The sequence below is a fragment of the Macaca mulatta genome, chromosome 4 (assembly GCF_049350105.2).
Source record: "Macaca mulatta isolate MMU2019108-1 chromosome 4, T2T-MMU8v2.0, whole genome shotgun sequence".
Lineage (NCBI taxonomy): Eukaryota > Metazoa > Chordata > Mammalia > Primates > Cercopithecidae > Macaca > Macaca mulatta.
The window spans coordinates 117161635-117169062 of NC_133409.1; the positions used below are offsets into that span (position 1 = coordinate 117161635).

Consider the following 7428-nt stretch of genomic DNA (forward strand, 5'->3'; position numbering starts at 1 on the left):
GAATACTAGAAAATTTAAAATGCTCTCAGTGCTATATTTTACACTCACTGATTTATTTTTATAAAAGCTATTCACCAATGTCCCAAGGCAGAACATGACCCTATTTTAGTCAGCTTGTTATAACAAGATACCATAGACTGTCTTGCTTAAAAAATAGAAATTTACTGCTAGCAATTCTGGATGTTGTAAGGTCCAAGATCAAGAGGCTGGTCTGCCTGATTTCTGGTGAGGATCCTCTTCCTAGTTTACAGATTGACAACTTTGTGCTGTACCATCACACGGCAGAGAGAGGGGGTTAAGGGCGGGTGAGAGATATCTATATGTATGTCTACATCTATAACTATCTATCTATCTATTTTTTTAAAAAAAATTTTTAAAGGGTCCATTTTTCATTTACATACAATCAATACATCGTATTTACATATATATGACTGAATCTTTATTCTATTTTCTTCATATAAGATATTTTAACTGGTAGGTAACTGCTCTATTCTGTTTTTATAGAAAGACTAAATACCTTCTTATTCACAGGCAGTTTTGATGATGCTAGTTTGTCTCCAAATTACATACTGAATATAGTTAAAACCTTAATGAATGACATAAAAATTAAGATCCAGTATTAGCCTATTTTATGGGTCACACTGGTTATTCAAGGAGTCGTCTGCCTATAGTGTGCATCAATTACAGCTGCAACAAAACAGAAATAAGTGTGGTTCTGAAGACCTTGAAAAAGAAGTATGACTTCTAAGACGTTCACCACTGCTTAACACTGCTACTGATGGGACATTCTTACACTGGGTTCGTTTCTTTCCTTGTAATAACACTGATTTTTCTAGTGATATTTAACTTTAAAAAGGTATTTTACTTCTTTAACCCTCAGAGAACTTGTATATTTAGACAACTAACAAAAAAAAAAAAAAAAAAAATCAGACACACGTATCTTTGCCCATAGTTTCCAAAGGGTTAAAGTGCAGGAATTTTCTATACTGCTATACTTCTATAATGCTACAAGGCACCTTATTCCACTTTTTTCTTAAAGGAAACCTTTTCTTTGGTTTCTTGTAACTTTTCAGTGAGTCTGTCTTTTGTTTCTTCCATCTTCTCTGTGATAAGCTCCTTTGTCTCCTCCATCCTGTCCTGTAGATATTCCTTGATGGGTGGTGGCGTGGACATGTAGCCATGACTGCGCAGATACTTCACAGTGAAGGATGTTCCTTCCAAAGTCACGGTGTACCGAGCAGGTGTTGCAATCTTAAACAAGGCATATGCTGTGAGTGCATTTCCACTCTGGGAGTTTTTCAGGATGCTTACCACACTGTCAGGTAACCCAATGAGTTCTAGAAAAGGAACGACATTCACTCCTTTCAAGGCCGCATAATAAAATGTTCCAAACCAAACACCAGAAGTTATTAGATGCACTGGAATCAGAACTTTTCCATACTGTCTAAATATCTTCTTGAATCGTTGATAAAGACTAATAGATTTGTCTTGCAAAGGATCAGGCTCTTCCTTTTTTTCTGGAGTTCCCTGAGCTGTGGCACTGGATGAAAAAACCCTCTTGAATGAAACATGTTGCTTCCCTTGCTTATAGCGAAGGACTCCTGGTTGGGGTGAATGAGCATCCAACGGCCTCCTTTCCTTTGCAACGCACTGGGCAGCAGATAAATTCAACCATTGTTTTTGAAGGCCTTGTACCAAAACCACTTTGGAATCAGCATTGTACAAAAGTAAAGGTCCCTTTACATTTTGACAGCGTCCAAAAAGACCAGCATTATGTGGTTCCAAGCATGTCCTGCGTGCCAGTCGAGATACAGTCCGTGGTACATTCCACTGCATTTTGAAGAGTGTTGATAGGTTTCAGCTTCTCTTAGGACGCTGGGGCCGCCGCCGCCGCTTCCCGCCGCGCAGGCTGGACCACAGCTCCTCGAATGCCACGGCAGTGTTACTCAGCAGAGCACCCCGACGGAGTGTGGGTCCGGGTGCCGGAACCCGCGGGACTCCTCTATCTATCTATTAATATCTGTCTATCTGTCTGTCTGTTTATCTATCTATCTATCTATCTATCTATCTATCTATCTATCTATCTATCAATCTATCTGATTGAGAGAATCTCTCCTCTGTTCTCTCTTCATATAAAAACACTAATCCCATAATGCAGGCTTCACTCTCATGGCCTCATTACCTTCTAAAGTCCCTACCTTCTAATACCCTTTTATTAGGGGTTAGGTTTTAACATATTATTTCTGTGGGAGGGACTGAAATATGCATTTTATAAGAGACCCATTGGAAAAAATATGCCAAACTATTGACTTTCAGCACAAAGGAAGAAGACAGTGACATCAAAAGTGCTCCTTGGAAGTGTGAATATTCTTTGGAAAGCTGAAATATAACAGACCAGACATATTCATTATACCATAGATTATTTTTATCCGATATTTCCAATCAATAAAAAAGATTTCCTGATCATCTACCCTATGTCCAATTCTCTACTTTTTCCATGGGTATAACCAAATAAGATAAATTCCCTTTAAAGGATGGGAATATTGCCCAGCAGTCAAAATGATGTTGGCAATTGTATAATTTTCTATTGCTGCATAATACATCATCTCATTTATTTAGCAACTTTCAACAACACACATTTACTACTTCACAGTTTTTGTGGGTCAGGAATCTGGATGGAACCTAATGGGGTCCTCTGCTTAGGGTGTCAGAGGCCTCAGTTTAGGTATTGGTCAGGCTGCATCATCATCTAAAGGATTTGCTAGAGAAAGATCATCTTCAAGATCTCAGGTTGTTGGCAGAATTCATTTCTCTGTAGTTGTAGGACGGACATCTCAGATTTCTTGTTGGTTGTCAACAAGGGGACACCCTTAGCTTCCAGTAGCTGTTTGTGCTCCTTGCCACATTCCCCTCTCCATAGGGCTTCTCACAACAGAGGAGCTTACTTTTTTTAAGCTAGTGATGAAGAGAGAGTCTTTCTCATTAAGGGGTGCCCAGTCCCACTTTTAAGGGATTTTAACTAATTAAGTCATGTTTCTATTGGTTTGAATGTACCCCCCTAAAAGTTTATGTGTTGGAAACTAAATCCCAAATGCAGCAGTTTTTGGAGGTGGGGCCTAACAAGAGGTAATTGGGTCATGGAGGCAGAACCCTCATGAATGGATGAATTAACATTGCCATCCAGGGAGAGGTTATCTTGACAGTAGGTTGTTACAGAGTCTGGCCTCTGGTGCCTTGGTCTCGCTTGCTGTTCAACCTTCTCTTATCTGATGATGCAGTAAGAAGATCCTTAATAGATGCCAGCACCATGTTCTTGGACTTTCTAGCCTCCAGAACTGTAAGAAATAAGCTTTTATTTTATATAAATTACCTACTGGTTAGCAATGTTATAGCATCAGTAAATAGACTAAGACACATGCTCACCCAAGATAATCTTATTTTGATTGAATCAAAATTAACTGATTTGGAACCTGTATTACATCTGTAAAATTACTTCACAGTTGACATTTTTTATTGGCTAAAAGCAAATGCTACCCACATTACGGGAAATTAGATTATATAAGGCCAGAACCTCACAGGGTAGAGAGTATAAGGGCAAGTTTAGTATTTGCCTATTACAGTAAGTTTAGGCTGTATGTTATTTTTATGGTAAGTTTTAAAGAGTGGGAGAGCATTTTACAGTGATTGTTAACTGAAGATAGAAACAAATGGAGATCGTGTCACTGCTCTCCATCTAGTCTGGGCAACAGAGTAAGACCCTGTCTCAAAAAACAAACAAACAAGCAAAAAAAATAGAGACTGTTTTAGAAAATGCCCGTGATTGGGCCTTACATCAGAGATCATGATTTTACTGTTGTGGAGTAGGACTAATGCATCAGTATTTTTTTTTTCTATTTGTTAAGATATATGTGACATAAAAATTTTATAGATTTAAGTTGTATGCTCCCAGGTGGTCTTTGTTCAATCAGGTGAACACGACTGCTTTCAATAGTTAGAAAACAGAATGAAAAAGCTAAAGAGGGGGAAGAGCTTGTCCAAATGCATACCTGTTTGTAATCTCATTAGAAGAATTTGATAAGATTGCCTGATTAAACAGTTATAGAAGAAAGATTATTGCAATTTTGGAATCAGTTTAACTCATATTTTGGTGGATATCTGGAACATCTTTAATTTCATAGTTAGAAAAAATGTTTAATTTAAAAAAGAGTTTGTGTGTTTCTTTGCTTTCTTCCTTTCTAAATAATTCACCTGAGGGTAACAGCAAGTTAGTCTTGTGTTAGTGAAATAGAGTTGCTACCCTGAGTAGAGGAAGAGGATATTCAAACAGGGGGTTGTGGTAGTGGCCAAGCATGGAATGGTAGAGTCTAAGAAAGGGGCAGAGGCAGAGGGTGTTCACACTAGATATTGTCATCGACAGATTTTTACATACATAAGAGCTGAGTCTATTTACATTGATAAATATTGAGCAGATCTATTTCTCACTGTTAGAAAGGAAAGCTATAAATATAAAAAGAAAAAAAAAGCCTATGATATTGATTGGAATTAGTGTTATCAGTGTGAACTCATGGTTTTATATACACGCACATACACATGCACACACAAACACACGCATATTTTCTGTCCCCTAAACTGAAAGGATCTGGAGAAGTGACACCCCAATAAAACGAGCTCATTTAGCACCTGGATCTTGGCTTCTAAATATCAATATAATTGTCATTAACAAGAACCAAGGTTTCTTGAGGAAATCACTAACTTTAGGAGTAGAACAGTAAAAGATGAGCCTGGAATGTCATATTGTAAAGGAAAACATCAAAGAATGTTGAAGACATGTCAAAAGAACACAGATACCAGCTTGAAGGGACTCCCATTTTAAAAATCTGGTATGATTTAAACATTAACATAAATAAATATATAAATTACATAAATGAATGAATAAATAAATAGAGAGAAGATAAATCTTCCTTTATGGAAGAAAATTATGTATGTAGAAGGAATGAAGGAATTAAAAATGCACCATCTGGTAAACATCATAGAACTTGATACAGACAAGAATAATCATGGATGCTAAAAATGGTGCTTAAAATTTTGATAAGAATCAGTGTCTTAGAGTGTTTTGTGTTGCTATAAAGGATACCTAAGCCTGGGAAATTTATAAAGAAAGAAGGTTTGTTTGGCCCACAATTCTGATGGCTAGAAAAGTTCAAGATTGGGCACCTGGTCAGGGCCTCAGGCCATTTCCATTTGTGGCAGAAGGTAAATGAGACCTGGCGTGTGCACATACCACATAGCAAGAGAGTAATCAAGCAAGAGAGGAGCGAGATGCTAGGCATCTTTTAACAACCAGGTCTCTTGCAAGAACTCTTTTACCCCTGAGAGAGGACATTAGTCTATTCATAAGGCATCTACTTCTGTGACCCATACACCTCCCATTAAGCCTCAGCTTTCAACAGCTCTGCAGTGGGAATTAAATTTCAACATAAAGATTGGAGGGTACAAACATCCAAAGTATAGCAACTAGGATACTTACCTAGTCTCAAACTATTTCCCCATGAAAATTAACACACCAACAACAAACTTAAATAATTTTAAAAGGAAAAGGACAAACTTTAAATTAGATAATCACAGTAAACAAAACCCTGATCAAATGATCAACTTTATATCACAAGCACTGGGCCAAAGTCCAACACAGGATTCAGTCACTAAATTAGTATGTATTACCTGAATCTAAGTGTGAGGAATTATAAGAGAAATTGAATTTATTTATATAAAATAGCTCTGCAAGTCTATTCTTCAAGTGTTACAATCATGAAAGTCAATGGAAGAACGAGCAACTGTTCCAGATTTATTGAGAATAAAGAAACATGACTAAATACAACTGACAATTGTTTGGATATTTCACTCTACATTTTATTATTGGACAACTTAAAATACTTGAATGGGGTTTGTATATTCATTGGCATATTAGGTTGCTAGGACTTCCATAACAAAATAACAGACTGGGTAGCTTAAACAATTAAAAAACTACTTTTTTCCATAGCACTAGAAGCTGGATTTCCAATATTAAGGTGCTGGCAATGTTGATATCTCCTGAGGCTTTTCTTTTTGGCTTGCAGATTTCTTCCTTCTTGTTGCTTGTTTACTTAATCATTTCTCTGTGCATCTGTGTCTCTTTTCATGTTTGAACTTTCTCTTCTCATAAGGACACCCATCAGATTGGATTAGACAGACCTCATCTTAATATCCTCTTTAAAAGCCTTATCTCCAGATGGAATCATATTCTGAGGTACTGGGGGTTGGAACTTCAATGTGTGAATTTTGAGAGAAATACAATTCAATTTATAACAGACAGTATTTGTTTTCCAGTATTAACTTCCTGATTTTGATGGTCATATTGTGGTTATGTTAGAAAATGTCCTTGTTTTCAGGATTTACACACTTAGGAATTTGGGGATGGAATATCAAATCTTTAAACTACTCACAACTGGTTCAGAAAAAAAACAAAAAGTTATTTGTACTCTCCATTCAAAAAAAGTAAAAGAAGAAAGGTAACACCAATAAGAAACAGAAGCTTATGAGAGGCAGTATCGAAGAGTAATCAATGTCATTCTAGCGAAAAGAAGTGTGACAGCGGTGATATTTGCTAAGTGACCATCACATGTTTTCCTAGGCTATAGCTCACGTTTTAAACCACGGTAAAATTGAATACAAATGGAATTACATTTTTCTCTGACCCTATAGAAAGAAGGGATAAAGTTCTAGCTCGATATAGTCAGGAAAGATGAAAGACTTTTGGTGCCAGAGGCATTAAACATTACATCAACTTCTGACATTGTAAGTGGAGAGTTCTGATAGATGGAAACCATTGTAGTTGGCTATGTACAAAAACTGGACATGTCAGAGTGGAGGGTAAGTTAAAATAATTTCTGGAAAGCACAGAAGCTAAATTCAATATTAATTAATAATTGATAGCACTTGACAGCATATAAACTATATAAAGAGAAAACACCTAATTTTCCTATATACTGATCCTTTCTCCTTTCAGCAATAATATTGTATATTTAATCGCATTCAAGACAGTTAATTGATCAGTGTCCTAGGCTGTGTGTATATGACATTCTGAAGAATATAACAACTTCTTTCAAATAAAAAACTTACCATCTGATGGTGAAGATTTTTTTTAAAAGATGCTCCAGTATTTTTACATAAAGTCAAATAAAGCCTGTTTTATTATGTAGTGGGTTAGGAAGGTGAGAAAGTATGCCAACTACCCTGTGTGCCATGCTCTTTCTCCTTCAGGCTTTTTTTATGCCAAAAATATTTTTCCTTCCCATTCCTGTGCCCCTATTCATTTGACTACCTCCTGTGCAACTGTAAGTGCTTAGCAGCATAGATTCTATTTTGTATAACATAAGGAGTCATTACAAGATT

At 36.6% G+C, this 7428-nt stretch overlaps 1 pseudogene; it reads right to left on the reverse strand.

Moving 5' to 3' along the window:
• Positions 1-1017: 1017 nt before the first annotated feature.
• Positions 1018-1991, reverse strand: LOC714503 (chromosome 18 open reading frame 19-like; annotated as a pseudogene).
• Between the last annotated feature and the right edge of the window lie 5437 nt (positions 1992-7428).